Source organism: Silene latifolia, chromosome Y, assembly GCF_048544455.1.
Source record: "Silene latifolia isolate original U9 population chromosome Y, ASM4854445v1, whole genome shotgun sequence".
Taxonomy (NCBI): domain Eukaryota; kingdom Viridiplantae; phylum Streptophyta; class Magnoliopsida; order Caryophyllales; family Caryophyllaceae; genus Silene; species Silene latifolia.
This window is the reverse complement of record NC_133538.1, coordinates 274221973-274246783: the sequence shown is the minus strand read 5'-3', so window position 1 is coordinate 274246783 and position 24811 is coordinate 274221973. Positions and strand designations below refer to the sequence as shown.

Genomic DNA, 24811 nt, shown 5'->3' with positions numbered 1-24811 from the left:
AGAGCAAGGGCGGTGACGTTGAGTGCCACCATTGTCACAAGACTGGGCATTGGAGGAGGAACTGTCCCGTGTACCATGAGGACATAAAAGCAGGCCGCTTCACTCCTGTTGGTATGACATCTTATATTCATATGATTAAGATTAACCATGCAAGTTTCGGAACTTGGGTACTAGATACTGGTTGTGGTTCTCATCTGTGTAATCATTTGCAGGGCCTAAAAAACATCACACCCCTCGCAAAGGGTGATGTGGACCTGCGAGTCGGGAATGGAGCAAGAGTTGCTGCAGTCTCAATGGGAACATACGTAATCCAGCTCCCTAGTTGTTTTGAGTTATATTTATATAACTGTTACTATGTACCCAGTTTATCTAAGAATATTATTTATGTTTCCATACTTGATAAAGACGGTTTTCCATTTTCAATAAAGGACAATAGCTGTATTTTTCTCTTTTAATGAAATGGTTTATGGCAAAGCAGTTTCCATGAATGGAATTTATATCTTAGATCAAACCACAGATATATTACATGTGAATAATAAGAAAATAAAGGTTGGTGACAAAGATCAAACTTATCTATGGCATTGTCGAATGGGACACATAAATGAAAAACGTGTAAAGAAACTCATTGAGAATGGGACTATCCCCGTATTTGATTTCTCTTCATTTGGCACGTGTGAATCATGTCTTTTCGGCAAAATGACTCGAATTTTGCTTCAAAGGTGTTGGAATGCTCGCTAATGACCTATTAGGACTCATACATACTGATATATGTGGACCTATGTCAATCACCGCAAGAGACGACTATAGATATTTTATCACTTTCACGGATGATTTGAGTAGATACGGATATGTCTACTTAATGAAGCATAAAAGTGAGTCTTTTGAAAAATTCAAGGAATACCAGAATAAGGTTGAGAACCAACTAGGAAGAAAGGTTAAAGCACTCCGTTCAGATCGGGGTGGCGAATATCTTTCAAATGAGTTTGATCAACACCTTAAAGACTGTGGAATAGTTTTACAGTTAACTCCACCTGGAACACCTCAATTAAATGGTGTGTCCGAACGGAGAAATCGAACACTACTTGATATGGTTCGATCCATGATGAGTCACACGGTAATCTTTGATTCCTTATGCGGCTTTGCTCTTTTGTCAGCTGCTCTTATACTTAACCGAAGTCCGTCTAAAGCTGTCGACAAGACTCCGTATGAAATATGGAAGGGAACGGTCCCTAACTTGTCCTTTATTCGGGTTTGGGGCTGCGAGGCTTATGTCAAGTGGAGACACGAGGATAAGCTCGGCCCGCGATCGGTCAAGACATACTTTATTGGTTATCCAAAAGGAATGTTTGGTCATTACTTCTATTCGCCTACCGAACATCGAGTTTTTGTTGCGGCTAGTGCGAAGTTCTTAGAGAAAGAATTTCTCGAGAACAAGTCAAGTAATAGTACCTTCGAGCTGTCGGAGATTCAAGAACCAACAACCGAGGAACAGATGGAGGAAGATGTTCCTTCAACTAATGATACGGTTGACATTCCTCAGGAACCTAGGAGGTCGGGTAGAGTCTCTAATCCCCCAGACAGATACATTGGTATGGGCAAGGAAAATGACGTTTTGCTCCTAGAGAGTAATGAACCCACTACCTATAAAGGTGCCATGACCTGTTCTGACTCTAAGCTATGGCTTGAAGCCATGCAATCCGAGATGGACTCCATGTATGAGAATGACGTATGGGATCTTGTTGATTTACCTAACAAGGTAAGACCTCTTCAGTGAAAATGGCTTTACAAAATAAAGCATTCTGTAGACGGGCAACCAGATACCTATAAGGCACGACTAGTGGCAAAAGGTTTCACTCAAGTGCACGGATTGCATTATGATGAAATCTTTGCACCCGTAGTTATGCCGCGTTCCATTCGGATAATGTTAGCAATTGCCGCTTTTCATGACTATGAAATTTGGCAGATGGATGTGAAAACCGCCTTCTTAAACGGTTATTTGGAGGAGGAATTGTACATGGTACAACCCGAAGGTTTCATAGATCCTGAAAATCCTAAGAAAGTGTGCAAGCTTAAACGTTCCATTTATGGACTTAAGCAAGCTTCTCGGAGTTGGAATCATCATTTTGACCAGGTGATAAAAGAGTATGGTTTCACTCTATCGGTCGAAGAACCATGCTTATATATCAAGTCGAGTGGGAGCAAGATTGTTTTCTTAATATTGTATGTCGATGACATACTCTTGATTGGGATTGACATTCCTCTCTTATCTTCGGTAAAAGGATGGTTGAAGAACCATTTCCAGATGAAAGATCTGGGTGAGGCACAACGCATATTGGGAATCCGTATCTATCGAGATAGATCACGACGGATGTTATCACTGAGTCAGGAGTCTTATTTAGATAAGATTCTTGAAAGGTTCAGCATGACCAACTCCAAGAAGGGGAACCTTCCAATGACTTCTGGGATGCAGTTGAGCAAGTCTCAGTCACCCAAGACACCTGAAGGGGTTGAACGCATGAGTCGTGTTCCTTATGCATCAGCCATAGGATCAATCATGTATGCCATGATATGCACATGTCCAGACGTGGCATATGCATTGAGTATGACGAGTCGGTACCAAAACAATCCAGGTGAAACACACTGGATAGGTGTTAAAAACATCCTTAAGTACCTACGGAGGACTAAGGATTGGGCATTGACCTATGGAGGAGATACTAAGCTATGTGCAATCGGTTACGCAGATGCTAGCTTCAGAACGGATCGAGATGATTTGAAATCTCAGTCTGGATTCATTTTTATTCTTAATGGTGCTGCGGTCAGCTGGAAAAGTTCCAAACAGGAAGTTGTAGCAGATTCTACTACTGAATCCGAGTACTATGCCGCCGTAAAAGGATAAAGGAAGCTATATGGATGCGTCAATTCTTACAAGGACTAACCATAGTTCCTAGTTTGAATGACCCAATCACCATCTATTATGACAATAGAGGTGCCATCTTCCAGGCCAAGGAGCCTAAGTCTAGCAACAAGTCTAGACATGTACATCGGAAGGCTCATCTGATCCGTGATTACGTGGAGCAAGAGGAGATAGTGATTGACAAGATTGCTTCGGATGAAAACATCGTGGACCCTCTCACTAAACCATTGAAATATGATAAGCATGAAGGGCACGTTATTTCCATGGGAATTAAACATGTTCCTGAGTTGTACTAGTTGCTTATGGATTCGATACATTTTCTTTTTCATATGCTATTTATAACTTCATCGTATTATTTCATATTTTGTTTTTCATGTGGATTGTACGACAGCATTGAACGCCACAAAGTGAACTGAATTACATTATATTTGTTTTGGTCTATAATCGCCTACATGAGCTGATAACTCTGGCTATTATATTGTGAAGTTGATTGATGGTGGGTTCAACGAGCCATAAGTCAAAAGGTTGGCTAATCGATCACAGATGTGAGTTATAACGATACCTCGTAAGACATTGTGACAACGTAATGGAGTCCTAAATGTTTAAAAACATTCGGTGCCAGGTCGTGGATTGGACGTCCATTGTGTTCCTAGAGTCGATTCTTTTGACAATCGACTGTCTCTTGAGATTAAGGCAGTTTTTGGGTGACTTTGGTTTCTTTCTCATGGTCGACCGTAACAGGAGGCTAAGCTGATTTTCACTGGGTCATTTCATACTGTGCTTGTATCTGCAGGATTCGAGTTGAAGAAAATATCCAACCTTTATCAGGTTTAGTCATTTCTCAGGGCCACTCGAGGAGTTGTAACTGAAATGCATGGCCATGCTCGAATGATGATTCGTTTATTAGTTAAGTTACTCTCTAGTTGGGAAAACCACTCTTGATATTGATCACTTGTAAAATACGACCTTTGTGAATACGGATTTTGCAAATTGTTTTACATTGAGTGGGAGAAATTAAGGATATGAGAATCGGTTATCGCACATACACTTGTGAGGACAAGTGGGAGATTGTTGGAGCTAGTGTCCTCCACAGTTAGTGTGATAACGTATATAAATATCTTATAGGTTCACAGGGTATACTTAGTATTTTATCAGTTGATTAACGTTTACTAATTACGGTTGGCTTGCTAGAAGTTTGACATTATTATCATACTGATGGCGGTGATCAACAGGTCCCTAAAAGTCACACCTAAAGGATGTGTTTGAGAGATGTGATTATATGAAAATGTAATCACATTGATGCCTTATATGACTAAAAGGTTAGTCCATGTATTTGACTAAAAAGTTAGTCAATGTGATGATGAGACGATTATTTAATATAATAAAATAATATCAGCTGAGACGAATTAATTGTTAATTCGTAAAATTGAATATAAACTGTTATATTTAATTAATGTATATAATGTTAGCTTAAACGAATTAAGATGTTAATTCGTAATTAAACGTAATTGGTTATATTTAATTAGCAAATTATAAATATGCGATATTTATAGTTAATGTATATATTATACGAAATTGTCATAATAAATGTTGACAGACCGGTATTAATAAATCGACTACAAACTGTTGTGTGTGGACTTATTAATACATGATGACATAAATGATAATTGATAATTATATACACATTTTATACAATATGATAACTACCAAAAATAATAAGATTTTTCCTCCTTATTTTGGTGTTACACGGTTTAACAAAAGAAAGAGAAGAAAAATATCTTCCCCTTATTCTTCCTATTTTCGGTTATATTAGGTGAGAGGGAGGATTATTTTTCTCAGTTGATTTTGACTAAAACACTCTCATCAAAACCCTAAAAAAATAATTAGTAATTAGGGATCTTTTTCTAGCAAGAACAAGGGCATTTCTCAAAGCATTTTGGGTGCAACGATTAGGAGAATATCGATCTCGATATTTGTTCTTAGGCCAAATTGCTAGGGCTGAAGGTTAATTCTAATCTCTATTCTTTTGTTTATGCAATTCATTTATGACTAGCAATTTCATATTTCATAATTTCGTTATAATCCGAAATTTTCTTGATGAAATATACCGATATTTCCCACATAATTTAGGCTTTAGGAATCACTATTCAGGGCGAGAGCTAGTTTTAGTGAGACTTAGGGATTAGTAGCATAGGCCGAAAGGAGCTACTAGTTAACTCGGACCGAAAGGACCTGTTATTTGCCCATCTTCCATGATTATTTCAGACTTACCTAGGTTTACCGCCATCGTAGCTACAGTGAATCGATCGTCTTAGCCTTCTTTTAATTATTGTTTACATTTCTTTCGTTATTTGCATTCTTATTTTATATTATTAGATTTAATCCAATCCAAAACCCCCCAGAAATTCATAGACTGAAATAAAACAACTTAACTCCCTACCTCCCTGCGGATCGACCCTTACTACCGCTTGCTAGTTGTAGTTTGGAAATTATAAATATTATTTTTGATACTCACATCGACAGGTAGCAAATTTTGGCGCCGTTGCCGGGGAGGCAGCGCTAGTTTTAGTTGTTCCTTTTTATTTTAGTCTATTCTCTAAGTTTAAGGGACTTCTGTTCCTTAAACATTCTCATATTCTACTTGTAGTTTCCTCTTATGCGCAGGTCATAGGGTGGTGAGTTACGACCGTTAAATCCTGAGATCGAGAAGACTTTGCGTGAGTTGAGACGATCATCTAGAGTATTGCCGGCAGAGGAAGAGCTGAGTACTCTGTCCAGTTACTACGAGAACGACTTATTTGAGGAGGATCCACCTTCATCTCCTATTTCTACCTCATCAGCTGAGACCATTACATCTCCAGATATGGCTGAAGAAGCTAGTATAGCGAGTCATTTCGAGCCAAAAGCTGAAAATCTCTATAAGAAATTTACTTTACCAGCTGGTACCACTAGAGGGTTTGAAGCAAAACCATCATATATCAATCTGGTTGAGAGAAACCAGTTTGGAGGAGGTGCAAATGAGGATGCTGCCAAGCATATGGAGATATTTGTTGACTATGTCTGTTCCATCCCTCCACCTGAAGGCGTTACTCAGGACCAGATCAAGGAGACAATGTTTATCTATTCACTCCGAGATGCTGCAAGGGAGTGGTATAGGGATCTGGATCGTGCTGCCTTAGGAATTACAAACTGGAATTCATTGGCCTTGGCTTTTTACAAGAAATACTATTCCGCGGCCAAGACAAACGCACTTAGAGCTCAGATCACGAGTTTTAAGCAAGGACCTAATGAAGATTTTCATGAAGCTTGGGTCCGATTCAAGAAGCTAATTCGCTCTATTCCACACCATGGTTTTGAGAAATGGTTTCTGTGCAACCAGTTCTATAATGGTCTTTATGATGATCAGAGAGCTATCGTAGATGCTGGAGCTAATGAGAGATTTCAAGAAAATAGCGGTGAGACAAAGGGGTGGAAAATCATCGATGGCCTGGCCACCCATAAAGCTGAGCATGGAAACTCTAGGGGAAATCAAAGGAGAGCTGCTAAATCTCCTTCCGTAGCTGCATTAGAGGCTCTTACGACGAGATTTGACAAGTATGAGTTAGGAGGAGCTTAAAAGGGTGGTATTTATCAGGTAAATGCTGTGTCAGACGGTCCCTTTTCATGCAAGAGATGTGGAGGATAAGGACACGTTGCAGATTTCTGTATCAGTCCCAATGAGGTTTGTGCTGCTTTTCAACATTATAGGCAGACCAACACCTACTTTGACCCTTCTAATGTGCATCCAAATTTGAGGTGGAGTAGCCAGAATGTCCAAAATACGACTCCACCTCCGCAGCAGCAAAATTATGTGCCCCCTCATAAGCAGCAACAACCATACCAGAAACAACCTTATGTACCTCAGCAGCAGCAGCAGCAGTCTCAAAGTTCTGAGGCTTCTGAGCTCCAAAACATGTTTCAGAGGTTGACGGGAATGCTGCAGATGGAGTCTCGGGCTAGAGAGACTAGTACAAAGATGTTGGAAACTCAAATTGCCCAGTTAGCCAGTAAATTTGCTACTAGAGCTTCGGGGAAGTTACCGTCGCAGCCGGACCAGAAGAAAGAGACCCTGAATGCAATAAAACTAAGAAGCATGTCTACCCTTGCTGGACCCGTTACTGTAGGGGATGAACCCGAGGGAGTTATGGTTGAAAAAGGTGGAGAAGCTGCTGGAAAAGGAAAGAAGAAAAAGAGCAAGAAAAAGACGAACAACAGCGATAACGGTCGATCGACCGCCACACCCAGTCGACCGACCACCCCTTATTCCTCAGCGACACTTTCTGATCTTTCTGTTCATTCTGAAAAAAAAGAGATCAGTCGATCGACCGACCCCACTGGTCGATCGACTGATGATGCTGCTGATGTCGAACCATTTCGTCCTCCAATGCCAGATAACTTGAGGGATTTCTTGTTTCGGGGTAAGACGACTCCAAAATTATCGAGGCAAGATCCAAATGCTGATAGGTCAGTTCCGGTTCCAAAGTATGACCCTACAACAGTTAATGGTTCATTCCTGAGACGGTCTGAAGAAGGTTCGAGCTACAACAAAGACAAAGTAGTGGATTTTCAGCCTAAGTCCACTGATGCCGGTATGAGAGACCTAGAAGAGAGGGCTAAGTTGCTTCTTACAGCCCCTTATCCAGAGAGACTAGTGCCAACCAAAGATGAGGTAACATTCGGTAAATTCAAAGATTTAGTGCGTAGTCTTAATGTGCAAATAACTTTCTTAGAGCTAGTTAATCAAGTACCTGCATATATGATTTTTATGAAACAGCTGCTAGCTAAGAAAAGGTCTTTGAATGTTGTCGAGTCTGTGCATTTAACTGAGGAGTCTAGTTCATATTTAACTCACACTGCTGCGCTCGTAAACTGTCTGACCCAGATAGTTTCTCTGTCCCCTGTAATATTGGTACCTTCTCAATTGAGAAGGCATTATGTGATTTAGGGGCTAGTGTCAGTGTTATGCCTTTGAGTCTGGCTAAGAAATTAGGATTGACTAGATTTGATATTACTGACATGACTGTGCAAATGGCTGACCGGTCTGAGATGCGGCCGATAGGTGTTTTAGAGAATGTGCCCGTGCAAATTGGGAAGTTTTTTTTTCCTGTTGACTTTGTTGTTTTGGACATTCCTGAAGATGTCAACACCCCAATTATTTTGGGAAGACCATTTCTTCACACTGCTGGTGCAGTAATTGATGTGGGGGAAAGAACTTTGACCTTTAAGGTAGGCAAGCACTCTATTATGTTTGCCCAGTCCCCTAGGAAGAAGGACCCTATGTGGCCAGTTACTTGTAATATGATTTCTGAAAAGAAATCTTATTTTGTGCTTTCTAATATGCCTACTTTAGTACATGTGCCTATTCCTGTTGCGACACCTCCGCCCCAGATTAGGAGCAAATTGGAGGACAATTCTTCTGTTTTGGATATTGCAGGAAATGGTTTGGGGAAGGAATAGTGGTTCATTGCTCCAGCTGTGCAGGAGACAATCGTTCAAAGAGGTGGTCTAGGATGTCTTAGCTATGGGATGGATGAGGAGCCAGATGAGGAGCCAAATTAGGAGCCCAAGAAGGCGCCAGTTTGAGTTACAGTTTCAGACTTGGAGATTGAGACTGATGAGGATGTCCAAGTGTGGGAAGATGCTTCTGATGTTGACCCGTCGGACAATGTGGTGGATTGGAGTGCTGAGAGGTTGAGCACCGTGGAGGGTACCTCGTGTAGCCAGAAGCCATGGTCGGAGATTTTCCGCATTTTTCGCGGATAAGCACTTTTTATTTCATAAATTTTAGACACTTTTATTGCATTTTTAAGACTATTTATTGCTTTGGTTTGCGCGAAACTTCGCTCTAGTATGGTTTGCATAAGATTTTTTTTTTTGGGCTTTAGACTTTATATTTGGGTTTAGCGCAATTTTGGGCGCTGTATTATGTGCATTTGCAGGTTGTTGGACCATATTGACTCACGCTATTTGAGTTAATTTGGAGAAAGCACTGTCCTCGTCAGGTATGTCATTCTATCGACTTGCCTGTGTGGTCGATCGACTGACCACTGCAGCTAAGGAGCTTATGTTTCAGATGCCCTGGTCGATCGACTGGCCTGTGTGGTCGATCGACCGCTTCCCGCTGCTGTACCTGTTTTCGATCATTCCTCTGCTGTGTTTGGTCGTTTTACGGAGCACGAAAGGGAGTTTTAGGGAGTTTTCTCCTTATTTTCTTTCTTTTTCATTCATCTATCGCTTTCTTCAGCTTAATTCTTTGCACATAATTACCACTTCAACTTTGTTTTCTCGGATAATGCACGGTATTTTCTGTCCTTTCAGGTACTTATGGTAGCACTGCTGGCTACTGAAACCTCCTAGCTCACACTGGTTTGGGGAGGTTTCCTTTTGCGCGCTTAAAGTCTTGTGAGTTTCCGAGTTTAACTTCATGTCTTGTTTAGTTAGTTATCGTAACTCCCCATTTCCTTTCGCTTCTTTATACTATGATTTCGCACAATGGGGACATTGTGTGATTTGGTTTGGGGAAGGGTTTTGCGTTGCATTCACTCTGATTTGCATTCACGTTTACATTTTTGTCTTGCATTGTTGTTTATTTTCCTCTTATATAAAAAAAAATTTCAAAAATTTCAAAAAATCCAAAAAAAATGCATGTTTATTTTAGCATGTAGGTCGAGTCGGAACGGTAGTATTTCAATGATGACATTGCATTTTCATCTGTTTATGCCTAAGCCGTGCTCATTGACATGTTATTAGTAGCATCACATATGCATATCTACGAGTTTTCGTTAATTTATTCGCTGAATCTTGAGACTTGACTTAGATTTTTGGCAAACTACATTATATTATGAGGTTTAGAGCTTATAACTGGTGTCATTCATGACCAGTTCTTTTAGGAATGTGAGTAGTACTTCTTATGAGACATGTTATATCAATATGCATAAATATGAACTTAATCTGCTTAATACCTGTATGCCTTCGGGTTGTGGTTTGTTGACACATGTGGTAGAGGTTCCCCTTTATTCATTTTACCCATAAACCCCACAAAAGCCAAATTTGCCTTTTTTGTCCCATAAGCTACATTTCATATTTGGCATACCCTTGCTGAGATAGTATTGGTAGTCGTACGGGAATATTTTATTGCATTTTGGTTTTTATGTCTCGTGTTGAGAATATGTTGGTGAAATGTTGAAGGGAAAGTTGAAAAAACAGGAAAAAAAAAAAAAAAAAAAAAAAACAGGAGTTCGAAAAAAAAAGAGGTCAGTCGATCGACCGTCCCACTTGGTCCATCGACTGCTTGCTGCAGTAGTGTAAGAAAAGAAGAAAAATCACATGATTTAATCTTCATTAGTTGGTGATTTTATATTCCCATGTCGCAATTTAATATTATTTGGGGAATTATTATTTTATGGAGATTGTTAGAATTATGCTAGTATAAGCACCGTTTTGATTTATTTTGAGTATGAAGTTGGGATATTGTTATAATTTGGTGTTTAGTAAGTTACTAGCTTGGCTTTAACTCCTCTATTACAAATTTTTCTTAGCCCCTTCTTACCCATACCTCACATATACAAATTGTGCCTTGGCATGTGTCATGGTCATTAATGGTTGGAATGCATACGTACGGTTGTAGAGATTATTTTCAAATTAGATTGCAGGCATGTTCTTATAGGTCGTAGTTAGGTGAGTGTCATTACAAAAAAATTACTTCTTTTTATCTTTTACATATATTCACCTGTGCTTACGTGTGATATGAGCGATCCGTGAGAGTCCATTACGATAAGTCTCTATAGTTGACAGTTCCGCAATTTTTAACGACTACATACTCGTTTGCATGATTCATATTGCTAATTGATTGTTAGTTGTTGTATTAAACTGGTTTAGGCTTTATAGTTGCATTTTGCTCTGAGATTGAAATCGTTCCAATTAGGTTTTAAGATCGAGTCTAGTTCTTGCTTGGGGACAAGCAAGGGTTTGGTTTGGGGAAGTTTGATGCGTGTCCTAAATATGACGTTTTACACCCTATTTTACACGCATTTCAGAGCTCAATTATGTAGTTTATGCTACTATTTTCCCTATTTCCGTCTACTTTCGTGTTTTTGTGTAATATTGCAGAAATGGGAAGAATGCAACGGAAAATGAGCCGAAGCCGTCACCGAGTACTAAGCATAGAACCTGGCGTGAAGTAAAGACTCGAGAAGCGAACTTGGTGCGCATAGCAAGGCCTGAAAGATAGATTTGCGAGAGTTTCAGAAGCGGATTACCAGCTGACTTGGTCTATAGACTGACCTACATGGTCTATAGACTGCCAAGATGTTGAACAGTTGACTACAGGATGAGCAGTCAGTCGATAGACTGTGTCCCATGGTCAATCGACCATGTGAGCTGACGAACAAGTTTTATTTCCAAATCAGAAGCTTCTGATAACTCGACCTTTGGTCGATCGACTGATATCAATGGTCGATCGACCGCTTGTGCAACCTGACGGGAATTAAAAGATTTCTAACCTAAGCCCATTTGTAATTAGGTTTTTAGAAGAGTTTTACGTAATACTTCTATATAACGTAACTCTTCCTGCTGCTTTAGGGAGGATTCATTTTTAATTTGGTATTAGGGTTCAGATTTATCATTACCTAGTTTGCAGTTTTCTTAAGTATTTTTAATAAAGTTCTTCTTTGCATCCAGATTTGTTCGTCCTGCTTCCCTTATTTCTTGTATTTCTTGCTCTGAATTTTGTTCTTTCTTTATAGATTAGAATTGATTAGTTAGAATCCCTAAGCCCTAATTCCTTCTTTTATGCGGTTTTACTGTTTATTTAATTTAATTATGAATTTTGTTATTTGCATCTTTAGTTTCGTTATCACTATTAATTCCAGTATGAGTAGTTAAATCTCCGGTGCTAAGATGTGAGGGGATACGTAGTGTAGATGGCGTAAGATAGGTAGACCTGAGTCGGGGTTTGGTCGATCGACTGACCTTGTTGGTCGATCGACTGTATCTGTTGGTCGATCGACTACCTTCATTGGTCGATCGACTGCGTCGTGTTAGATTAGCATCGTTTCAATGTTTTAATTGCAATATTTGACAAAATTGAATGCATGCGACTAGTTAAATGCTTAGTATTTGACCGACCCAAAAGATCGAGATATAGGGGAGGGAAAATAGATTAATAAATTGAGGCGACTAAATTGCTAAGATCGAAAGATAAGTAATTTAGGCTTTAGGAATCACTATTCAGGGCGAGAGCTAGTTTTAGTGAGACTTAGGGATTAGTAGCATAGGCCGAAAGGAGCTACTAATTAACTCGGACCGAGAGAACCTGTTATTTGCCCATATTACATGATTATTTCAGACTTACCTAGGTTTACCGCCATCGTAGCTACAGTGAACCGATCGTCTTAGCCTTCTTTTAATTATTGTTTACATTTCTTTCGTTATTTGCATTCTTATTTTATATTATTAGATTTAATCTAATCCAAAACCCCCCAGAAATTCATAGACTGAAATAAAACAACTTAACTCCCTACCTCCGTGCGGATCGACCCTTACTACCACTTGCTAGTTGTAGTTTGGAATTATAAATATTATTTTTGATACTCACATCGACAGGTATCAGCTAAGATAGTCGGTTCACCATGATCATTCAGTCAAGCAATCTAGGTCTCAGGTCAATGCAAGTATGGTCTATGGAGCGGTGAATATCTCCTTCCGGTCTCAATTCGCTCTAAAGCACAAATAGCTTAGCTTCCGCCCACACTACGGTGCCCTAATGTTCGCTACGAGTCTCACCTTTCCAACCTTCCGGTCCAGGTCAAGGTTTACTATGATTAAATGACTAATTGCGTCGACTCAATTAGACAGAAACAAACAATTGCAGTGATTAACAACAAAGACTACACAAGCATTAACCTAATAAATCAATTACTACTCCTTCATAATCATGGATTCCCTAGTCTTAGCAAAAGGAAATTAGCTACGTATCGTCATCGAATCAACAATAATAATGCATAGATAATATAAATAAAACATTATAACAATAAAAATAGAAAGATCGAATAAAGCAATAATGAAAATCAACAAGAAAAGAGAAGAATTAAAATAGAAATTATGATTATGAAATAAAAGGAGTAAATGTACCGATTACAAATTCCGAATCTGAGTACTCTGGAGTATAAAAGAGAGTAAAAAGTCCAGAGAAGAAGTGAGGAAGAAGAGATCCTTAGAGTAGCGCAGTCCTCCTCGTAAAATAGCACACGAGAAACTTCCTCCTAAACCTAATTAATAAGCCTAATTACAAAAGACCATAAGAAATAAGGCGAAAACACGGCTGAAGGGTAAAACCTCTCGATCGAGTGGAATAAAACCACTCGATCGAGTAACTATGCAGCAAATCCTCTCGATCAAATGGAAAAACCGTTCGATCGAGTAACTCCTTATAGTGGCCTTCTCGATCGAGTATGAAAACTACTCGATCGAGTTAAACTTTGAAAATAAAGCATTCGATCGACTGAAAAGAGGTCGATCGAGCTATATTAGCATATAAGGCACTTCGACACCTTCCGAAATAAGCTCTCGCGTCTTCAAAGTTATAGATTCCAGGCTCCGATTCCTTGTTCTCCATAAATTTATGCAAATAGGACGAGCTTAGGCTTGATTTATCTTCTTTCCGGTCTGTACCTGCAATTTACACAAGACGAACCAAAGTAGACTATTCGGGGGTATTTGTAGCTTGATGCCACGTAAAATAGTATAGAAATGTGTGTAAAAATAAGGTAAAAACCTTATATAAAATACACGCATCAACGCCCCAACCAGAATCCGAACAACACAATGAATAATCCAACAACAAATGACCAAATGGTCCCGGACGTGGACGTTCAACCCAGGGTTCCTGAGAACTCGATCCTTAAGAAACTACAAAAGGCCAAGGTCGAAATATCCCTTTGACAACTGATTGCCACGTCCTTCGAACATCGGCAGGCTTTGCTACAAGCCTTGGGGAAGTTGACAGTTCCATCTACCTCCTCTCCTGAAGAAGTGGTAGCACACATGACCAAGGATGTCCCTGACCTGAAGAACCCGGGCATTTTCTCCGGCGAAGATATCCCGCCGTTCGGAGCCAACCATAACTTCGCCATGTACGTCACTATGCAGTGCTTGAAGAAGAACGTACCTATGGCCCTAGTGGATGACGGATCTGCAGTCAACGTCATTCCCCTAAAAATGGCCCATAAACTGGGTATCTAGGAAGCTGACTTTATCCCGACTAATCAAGGAGTACGCGCCTATGACGGCACTCGTCGTAAGGTCGCAGTCCTCATTACCCTGACCATTGCAACAGGACCTGTGGAAAGACAAGCCAGTTTCCAAGTCGCCGATATCGACGCATCTTTCAACATGCTTTTAGGGCGCCTCTGGATCCATGCAGCCAAAGCCGTCACTTCAACCCTTCATCAGAAAATCAGGGTCCCTTTCAACGGGAAAATAATCACGATTCCTACATCCCCGATTAAGGCTATCATGAAGAAGAGAATAGCCTCTCAAATCATTTAGGTGGACGACAACGAAATGTGGGGGTTCCAATTTGGGAATTCCCTCACCGATGAATCAGCACCCTTTGATTTTGGCCCGTTCTCGAACCTCACAGTCAACCGCATCCTTATGCGCTAGGATTATTTCTAGGGCCTACCTCTCAACCCACTTAAAAGCTCCTTGCATCCCATGAAACAGGCCAAGGTCCCCAACATCCCCTTCGGGCTAGGCTACGAGCCAACCAATCAAGACATCTAGGAAATGGGTTTCCTAGTACGGAAGCGCAAAAAGCAAGGAGTCATCCTCCACCCCTATCACTTGACCCTCAATGGCTACTTCTTCTCCTAGGGAGAGTCCGAGCTTTACAACGGCTTTCCCGAGCCAATCTACGACCCCGTAGCAAAGGTCAAGCACCCGGGTGTAGAAATCTTTCAAGATTGCTACTTCATTCCCGACAACACCAAAGCTGCGTCAACTAAATCTTGATCAACCCCATGTCTAGACGGACAAGCCGTGAGTCTCCTCTTCGGAGAAGACAACATCAAGCACCTCGACTATGAGGACATAATCAACATCGCTCTCAAAGACACCCAGTTCGATCCCACTGCCTTAATCTCTGATGTTGACTCAGAGAAAGCTACCCAAGGCTGGAGGAAGACTGTCAAGTGGACCGATTGCCAAGGCCGCATTCTCAAGATCACGACTGGAGAAGGCCCCATGTTCAAAGAGGGAAGTGAAGACGAGACTGAGTCTGAATCCGAGTTTGATAACAAACTTGAGTCAGAGTCTGTCTTAGCTCCTAGAGCTCCTGATGTCCCGTTCAATATCACTTTTCCACTGTTTTGTCACAAACTTGTGGCTGCCTCAGAGGCTGAGTCAACTAGGGTCACCCCTACTCACGCAGAAGGTAGAAACCTGGAGCTTGTTCCAGGGGCCACCTCCTTTACTGTGTTGCCTCTCACTGCCCATGAGATGTATGTCCTATCCGAGCTTTTCGCTTAGGTCGACTTAATGAATGATAAGTTTGCTTACGACTCGTCTCGATTTAACTGCAATGCAATTCTGAACGAATATCAGGAATTTGACTTGAGTGACTACCCACCTCACCTAGCTAAAGAACTTGACAAACGAGAAGATAGGACACCCATCATTGAGGAGACCGAACCCACAATGTAGGGACCGACACTACACCTAAAGAACTTAGGATAGGGACCACCCTTGACCCCTCGGAAAGACAGCAGTTCATCGACTTCTTACACGAATACAGGGGCGTATTCGCATGGTCCTACTGACATGCCTGGGATCGACAAAGAGATTGCAGAGCATAGAGTACCTATTAAACCCGGAGCGAAGCCCGTCAAGAAAAATTTGCCGTATACGCCCCGAATGGGCCCTGAAAATCAAGGAAGAGGTAGACAAACAATTCAAAGCCGGATTCATTAAAGTTTTCGAATATTCTGACTGGGTGGCCAACATAGTCCCCGTACCTAAGAAAGACCTAAACAAAGCAAGTCCAAAAGACGACTTCCCTCTACCACATGTTGACATCTTGGTAGACAACACCACCGAGCACGCCATATTATCATTCATGGACGGGTATATTGGGTACAACCAAATCAAAATGGTTGAGGAAGACATGTACAAGACTGCATTCACTATACAGTGGGGTACATATTACTGCATTGTTACGACCTTCGGTCTAATCAATGCCGGAGCAACCTACCAAAGAACCGCCATTGCTCTCCTACACGACATGATGCACAACGAGGTGGAAGTATATATGTCGATGACATGATCATCAAATCAAAAGAGCGAGACGGCCACATCAGCGCCCTTCGAAAATACAACATAAGACTAAATCCTTAGAAGTGTGCATTCGGGGTCACCTACGGAAAACTCCTGGGACACGTCGTCAGCAAGAGGGGCATCGAAATTGATCCTTTCAAAATCAAAGCTCTCCAAAAAATGCCTCGGCCTAAGAATTAGAAGGAGATTCGAGGATTTCTCGGTCAAGTCCAATACATCAGCAGCTTCATAGCCAAGCTCACCATGATTTGTGAACCTATCTTCAAGAAGATTCGCGCCTCCGATCACACCGATTGGGACGACGATTATCAAAAGGCCTTCAACAGGATAAAGTAAATCCTATCCAAGCCTCCTGTCCTCATGCCACCTCCTGTCCTCATGCCACCCCTATACCTGACTGTCACCGACACAGCCATGGGAGCAATGCTAGCACAAATAATCGACGGGGAAGAACGAGCCATCTACTACATCAGCAAAAGTTTCATCGAATACGAAACAAGATATACCCAACTGAAAAAGACATTCCTTGCCCTGGTTTGGTCAACAAAGAAGCTGCGGCATTATATGCTCAGCTACACGGTTCACATCTACTCCAAGATGGACCCGGTCAAAAACATCTTCGAAAAGCCCGTGCTAAACGGAAGGCTGTTTAGGTAGACACTCATGCTATCCGAATTTGTCCTCAAATTCGTACCCCTCAAGGTCATTAAGGGAAGGGCAGTCACCTATTTCCTAGTAGAAAATCCTGTCAACGAGGATCCAACGACCGACACATGATGACTCCCTGACGAAGACATCCTTTGTGCCGAAGTCGATGCATGAGACCTATACTTCGACGGTGCATCAAACCTGAGAGGCTTCGAGGTAGGAGTCCTTCTAATATCACAAAAAGGGGGAACAAGTTCCGATCTCAGTCAAGCTAGACATCGCCGTCACCAACAATGCCGCCGAATGTGAAGCATGCCTCATCGGACTACAAGCAGCCGTAACACTTGACATCAAAAAGTTAAGGGTCCACGGTGATTCATCACTCATCATCAATCAGGAGTCCGGATCATGGAAAATCCGAAGCGACAGCTTAGCACCCTACCAAGCAAAAATCAATCAGGAAGCCGAAATCTTCGACCAATTCAACTACTTCCACTTGCCACGGGAGGAAAATCAATTTGCTGATGCTCTAGAAAAACTTATCGCGCTCGTCAACATACCCGACGACATGACACCGATGCCCTTATGTGTCGAGAGAAGGATCGAGCCAGCTCACATCTGTGCCATCAACAACGATGAGGAAAACCATGTCAAACCTTGGTACCAACCCATCCTCAACTACAAAACCAAAAACGAATTCCCTCCCAACTCTGATACAAGAGGACAAAGAGCCATCCATTTACTTGCACCACAATTCGTGATAAGCCAAGAACAACTATACAAAAGAACACCCCAGGGGATCCTTCTCCTTTGCATTAATTACGACAAAGCCAAGAAAGTCATGGAAGAGGTCCACGACAGAGAATGCGGTCCTCACATGAGCGCAATGATGCTAACCCGAAAAATCATGCGGTTAGGCTATTACTGGACCACCATGGAAGCCGATTGCAGACATTACGTCAAACATTGCCACAGTTGCCAAATCTTCGGCAACATACAACACATACCACCATCCCTTTTATACACCATGACATCACCCTGACCTTTCCCGACCTGGGGCATCGACATCATCGGAAAAGTCAACCCGTTAGGCACCAAAGGACACTACTTTGTCCTCGTCGCAATCGACTACTTCACCAAATGGGTGGAAGCACAATCCTATGCAGTCTTGACCGCCAAACAAGTGGCTAGGTTCATTCAAGACAACATCATCTGCAGATATGGGGTACCCCATGAAATCATCAGCGACCAAGGCTCCCTCTTCCGAGAGGAAACACAGGCCTTGCTGGACAAATAAAAAATCAAACGACACCGATCATCCCCCTATCGTCCCCAAACCAACGGAGCGGTTGAGGCATCAAACAAAACACTCGTCACCATCATCAAGAGGGTGCAGGAAAATTACCACGATTGGCTGAGCAAACTCCCATTCGCACTCTGGGGATACCAAACCTCCATTCGAACACCAACAGGAGCAATACCCTTCTACCTGGCATAAGGTATGGAGGCAGTACAACTATTAGAGTTGGAGGTTCCATCTCTATGCATTCTACTAGAAAGTCAAGTTCCTGAGGCAGAATGGACCCGTCGAAGGTTTGAACAACTCAAACTCCTAGATGAACGACGACTCAACGCCTTACACAACATCCAGCTATACAAACGACGTATACAACGGGCAATCAACAAAAAAGTCAAACCCAGAGACATAAAAGAAGACGACTTGTGAAAGATCATAGATCCATATTAGACTCTCTAATAAAAATTAAATTATCTCATAATTTATCATTTTGGTGATCTATGCAACATGCATGCAAATATAAAAGCATAAAAATGAAAGTTAAGTAAAAACAATTTCCTTACATAGATTTTTATGGTAATATGGGCACAATCAAGATCTCCTACCTTGATTGTTCTTGAGCTTATAACAAAAGGATGATCCTCCTAACAAATCTTCAAAGAGAATATCTCCTAACAATGTGCACCCAAGAACTCAACCCAGTTAATCTAACAAATATTTACTAGTAACTAGTTAGAATAATTCCCTTGATAATATGTAAATATTACTAACACTCTTAGTAATTATTTATTTTTAGTTTACTAACAACTTAGTAAAAGATGGATAATTATTTTAGAGAGATAAGTAGTTTTTGTTCACATGCAAAACACATGAATGAGCTAGCATGCATAAATGAACAAAAATTGGTCTTAATAGAGAGGAGGAAAACCGGGTGGGAGGGGTAGAGTGTAGGAGTAAACTTGTTTCAATTTTTGTCTAAAAACATTATGACATGCACAATGATTATATGACACTTATGGAAGAAAAACAAGTAAAAGTGAAATGATTATGATCATCCACTAACTTTATTTACACGGTCCAATTGACCATTTACGGGTCCATATCGGTTCTTATATTTGTCGCACAAATACGTGTAAATTTTACTTTAAACATCGTTTCATGTTTAAATACTTCCATAACTAATTTCGTTCAAATCACTCCGTAAATATACGTGTACCGCTACACATATTATTTACGTACTAATATTAATCACATTAATCAATTAGTACAATTTTAGTGAATTAACAATTAATTAACTAAAACCCGTCTTCCAAAATTTATTATTCAATTATCGCATAATTAAATAACAACTGTCGTGCTTCTAGTTCGCAACTCGAAATCTCTCTAATATAATCGACTAACCTTTTAGTCTACAAATCGAGGGACTCAATAAATTGTATCTCATACAATTAATTAGTTGTCAATTGGGGTTCGTTCCTTTAGGTGTGACCGAAAGGGGTCAGTTGATCACCGTCGTCTCACGACAATAACGTCAAACTCTAGTCAGCCAACCATTATCGATTTACGTTAATCAGCTGATGAGGATGAAATAATTAAATATCTGATGATATTTCTTTAATGAGATTTTTTATGTAAACGCAGTCTTGTGGAGGACACTAACTCCAACAATCTCCCACTTGTCCGACACAAGGTGTGCGCTACCAATTCTCTTGTCCGTTTTAATCTCCCACTCAATGCAAGGTGTCTTTGAGGTCGCATTTGCACATGAACATATCGCGAGTAGTTTTCTCGATCGGGAGTGTGACTACCTGACCGGAAAAATCTCTCACATATTACTTCTGAGCGTGGCCACACATTTGTAGTCATTAACTCCTCGAGTGGCCTTGAGATATAGTTACCCAACATGGGTGGACAATTCATGTATGCCATATCTATCCTATTGTACAATACAGATCACCATGACCTAGTAAATGCCGTTTTGGCCTCCTTTCACGGCACGACCTAGGACAAAAACCAAAGTCACTCGAAAACTGCACTAGCTCAGATAATAGTCTCCAGTCAAAAGAATCGACTCATTAGAACATCTTAGAGATTCCAGCCACGACCAGGCGTCTATAATAGAACTTAGGGACTCTCTAAATGGTCACTGTCCGACAAAGTGTCACACACTCTTCCTATGTAATCGACTAGTTATCACGTATGACCTCATGGTGTTGATCAATTATCAATCGACTTACAATCTAGTCACTCCGAGACGTCACCTCATTAAGTGACTAGGGACAAAATACAATGTTCATCTTATTCACTTGAATAGTGTTCAACATTGTCTCCACAACTTATTCAGATAAACAAGGTATTTAAAATTTAGTCGCAGTAAATAAAAGATTCATAAAAGAATGAATGCGAAAACAATGAATGTGATTATCATATATATAATAAGAGATACACTATCCAATTATTACATATCCATAATTTAAAGAAAATCTGGTACTCGTCTCAATCCCATTGCGACGACATGACCATCATGCTTAGCCTTTGATAAAGGCTTGGTTAAAGGATCAGCAATGTTATCATCTGTCCCAACATTACAAATGTCAATTTCCTTCCTTTCCACATAATCTCTAATTACATGGTATTTCCTTTAAATGTGTCTAGATTTGTTACTAGACTTCGGCTCTTTGGCTTGAAAAATAGTTCCACTGTTATCACAATATAGAGTGATAGGATCTTTGGCGGAATGAACTACTCCTAGCCCCTCCATGAATTGCCTAATCCAAACAGCTTCCTTCGCATCCTCAGGCGCTGCAAGGTACTCAGCCTCTGTTGTAGAATCCGCAGTAACGCTTTGCTTGAAGCTCTTCCAGCAAACAGCTCCTCTAGTTAGCATAAATACATAGCCGGATTGGGATTTCATATCATCCCAATCGGTTTGGAAACTTGCGTCCGTGTAACCTTTTACACGCAACTCAGTTTCTCCTCCAAACACAAAGAACGAATCCTTAGTCCTTCTCAAGTACTTAAGGATGTTCTTTACGGCTATCCAGTGACTCTCATCAGGCTTGGCTTGATAACGACTTGTTATGCTCAAGGCATACGCAACGTCGGGACGAGTGCAAATCATAGCATACATGATAGACCCAACAGCGGAAGCATAAGGGACGGTCTTCATGTGTTCAATTTCCTTAGGGGTGGAGGGAGACTGTGACTTGCTCAAAGTAATCCCTTGGTCCATAGGTAAAAATCCTCTCTTGGAGTCTTTCATATTGAACCGGTCAAGAAGTTTGTCAATATAAGCCTCTTGACTCAATGCTAGTATCCTCTTGGACCTATCCCTATAGATCCGGATACCCAAGATTCGTTGTGCCTCTCCCAAGTCCTTCATTTGGAAGTGTTTCCCTAGCTACTCCTTAATGGGAGTGAGCAATGAAACATCATTCCCGATGAGCAATATGTCATCCAAATATAGGACAAGGAATGCAACCTTACTCCCACTAAACTTCATGTATAAACACGGTTCTTCCACACTTCTAGTGAAACCGTATTGTTTAATGACATGATCAAAGCGATGATTCTAACTCCAAGATGCTTGCCTAAGACCATAGATGGACTTCTTAAGCTTACACACCTTCTTAGGGTTAGATGTATCCACAAAACCTTAAGGTTGTATCATGTACACCTCTTCTTCTAGAATCCCATTCAAGAAGGCGGTTTTGACATCCATTTGCCAAATCTCATAATCATGAAATGCGGCAACCGCTAAGATTATCCTAATGGACCGAAGCATAGCGACTGGAGCGAAGGTTTCCTCATAGTGTAAACCATGAACTTGGGTGAAACCTTTTGCTACCAATCTAGCTTTGTAAACATCTACATGTTTATCCACGCCGAGCTTAATTTTATATATCCATTTACACTGAAGGGGTCGCACTCCCTCAGATAAATCCACCAAGTCCCATACTTGGTTCTCGTACATGGAATCCATTTCGGATCGCATGGCTTCTAGACAAAGTGAGGAGTCGGGACTAGACATGGCCGATTTGTAGGTAGTGGGTTCATCACTTTCCAAAAGTAATAAAACACCATCCTCTTCGATGTTTCCAAGGTAGCGGTCAGGTGGATTAGAAGTCCTACTTGACTTTCTAGGAACAATTACCGTTTCAGAGGAAGAGGGAATGCTATCCTCCACGTTCTCCTCTAACTCATTCTCGGTTTGTAGCTCTCGAACTTCTTCAAGTTCAAATTTTCTCCCACTCTGTCTCCTAGAAATAAACTCCTTTTCTAGGAAGATAGCATCACGAGCCACAAACACTTTGTTCTCGTGTTTATTGTAGAAGTAACAGCCACGTGTTTCCCTTGGATATCCTACAAAAAGACATTTGTCAGACCTGGGTGCAAGCTTATTGTCAGACTTAATCTTGACGTACGCCTCACAACCCCAAATACGCATGAATGACAAATGAGGTACTTTCCCTGTCCATATCTCATATGGAATCTTATCGGCCACTTTAGTCGGGCTTCGATTTGGTGAAAATATTGCAGACAAGAGGGCAAAACCCCAAAATGAACTAGGAAGCTCAGTTAGACTCATCATAGACCGAACCATATCTAGTAAAGTTCGGTTTCTCTTTTCGGCCACACCATTTAATTATGGTGTGCCAGGAGAAGTCCATTGTGATACTATACCACAATCTTTTAGGTGTCAATCAAATTCAATATTTAGATACTCACCACCACGATCGGACCGTAGGGTCTTAATCTTTTTATCCAATTGGTTCTCTACTTCATTTTGAAACTCTTTAAACTTGTCAAAAGTTTCACTCTTGTTCTTCATTAAGTAGACATAACCATATCTACTTAAGTCATCAATAAAAGTAATGAAGTTGTGAAAACCTCCTCCAGCGGTGATGGTTAATGGTCCACACACATCCGTATGTATGAGAGCCAAAACCTCACTAGCTCGTGTCCCTTTTCCCGCAAAAGATGCACGAGTCATCTTGCCAAGAAGACAAGACTCGCATGTACCATAAGATTCAAAACCAAATGGTTTGAGCACTTTTGATGAAGCAAGTCTCTTTATGCGTCTTTCGTTTATGTGGCCTAAACAACAATGCCAAAGGTAGGATTCGTTTGGATCACCCATTTTGAGCTTTTTAGTTTCCATATGATAAACGTCATTAACATCATTTAAGACATAAATGCCTCCAATTGAAATGGCCTTGCCATAAACCACATCATTTAATGAAAAAGTACAACTATTGTCCTTAATCATAAAACAAAAGCCTTCCGCGTCTAACGCGGAAATGGAGATGATGTTCTTAGTTAAAGTTGGTACAAAATAACACTTATTTAAATACAATTCCAGATCACTAGCTAAAGTGAGCACATAGGTCCCCAGGGAAAAAGCCGCTACTTTAGCTCCATTGCCCATGCGGAGATCCACATCACCCTTTGCTAGTGCTCGCACGTCCCTTAAACCCTGCAAATGATTACAAAGGTGAGAGCCACATCCGGTATCAAGTACCCAAGTGGAAGTGCAAGCATAATTAACGTCTATCACATAGAGAGACGAAATCATACCAATAGGTGTCACACGCCCTTCCTTGAGATCCTCCAAGTATTTGGGACAACTCCTCCTATAATGCCCCTTCCCAATATAATGGAAACATTCGGCCTCGGAGAGTTTGACACTTTTTGCCTTGGGATTGCCATTCACAACGGCCTTCCCCTTTCCCTTGTCATGTTTCTTTGACGATTTCTTGAATTGGGACTTTTTCTTCCCTTTTCCCTTCTTAACTCCAAGGGACATGTTCTTTAACTTCATGGTTAAAACATCCCCTTTGTCACTCCCACTAGCTTCTATATCCCTCTCCACTTGGGTGAGGAGTGCATGAATTTCATGATAACTCTTATCCATGCCATTCATGTTGTATTTCACCCTAAAGTGGGCAAATTTGGTGGGAAGTGAGTGGAGGATACGATCCACCACAAGAGTCTTAGGAATGTTACACCCTAGACGCTCTAGGATGTCGACATATTCGACCATTTTGAGCACATGGGGACCAAAATTTTGGCCCCTCTCAAGCTTAGCTTCAAAGAAGCGTGCCGCCACATTGTATTGACGGACTTTAGGTGTTTGTGAAAACATAGTAATCATACGAGTGAATATCTCGTACGCATTTAAAGAAATGCATGATAGCTTGAGCTTTCGGGACATCGACCATAATAACACATTCTTGATATCATTCGACATCCTCACATGGTCATCATAGGCGGTCCGCACCGCCGATGAAGCCCTTGGACCGGGCTCGATGGGAGGAGCATCGGTCAAGTAAGTGAGCACATTGTCGGACAACGCGGCACTTTTGATGTTGGATTCCCATTCAAGAAAGTTACTACCATCATCTTTTAAGATACATTTGTCCATTACGGACCTTAGCCATGAATCTTTGCCTAGTGAAGTAGTTGATGGAGTTGATGAAGTTGCCATTGCGAATTAAAATGCTACAACAAATAAGGAAATATTAACATCCATTGTTTTAAAAATTACTTGTGAAAACATGTTAAACAAGTTTTAGCATTTA

The 24811-nt window shown here is 41.0% G+C and overlaps 1 non-coding gene across 1 annotated transcript; it reads right to left on the bottom strand.

Moving 5' to 3' along the window:
- Positions 1 to 6161: 6161 nt before the first annotated feature.
- Positions 6162 to 6268, bottom strand: LOC141636196 (small nucleolar RNA R71). Its single transcript, XR_012540824.1, has one exon. It is a non-coding gene; the product is annotated as a small nucleolar RNA R71 (small nucleolar RNA).
- Positions 6269 to 24811: the final 18543 nt, after the last annotated feature.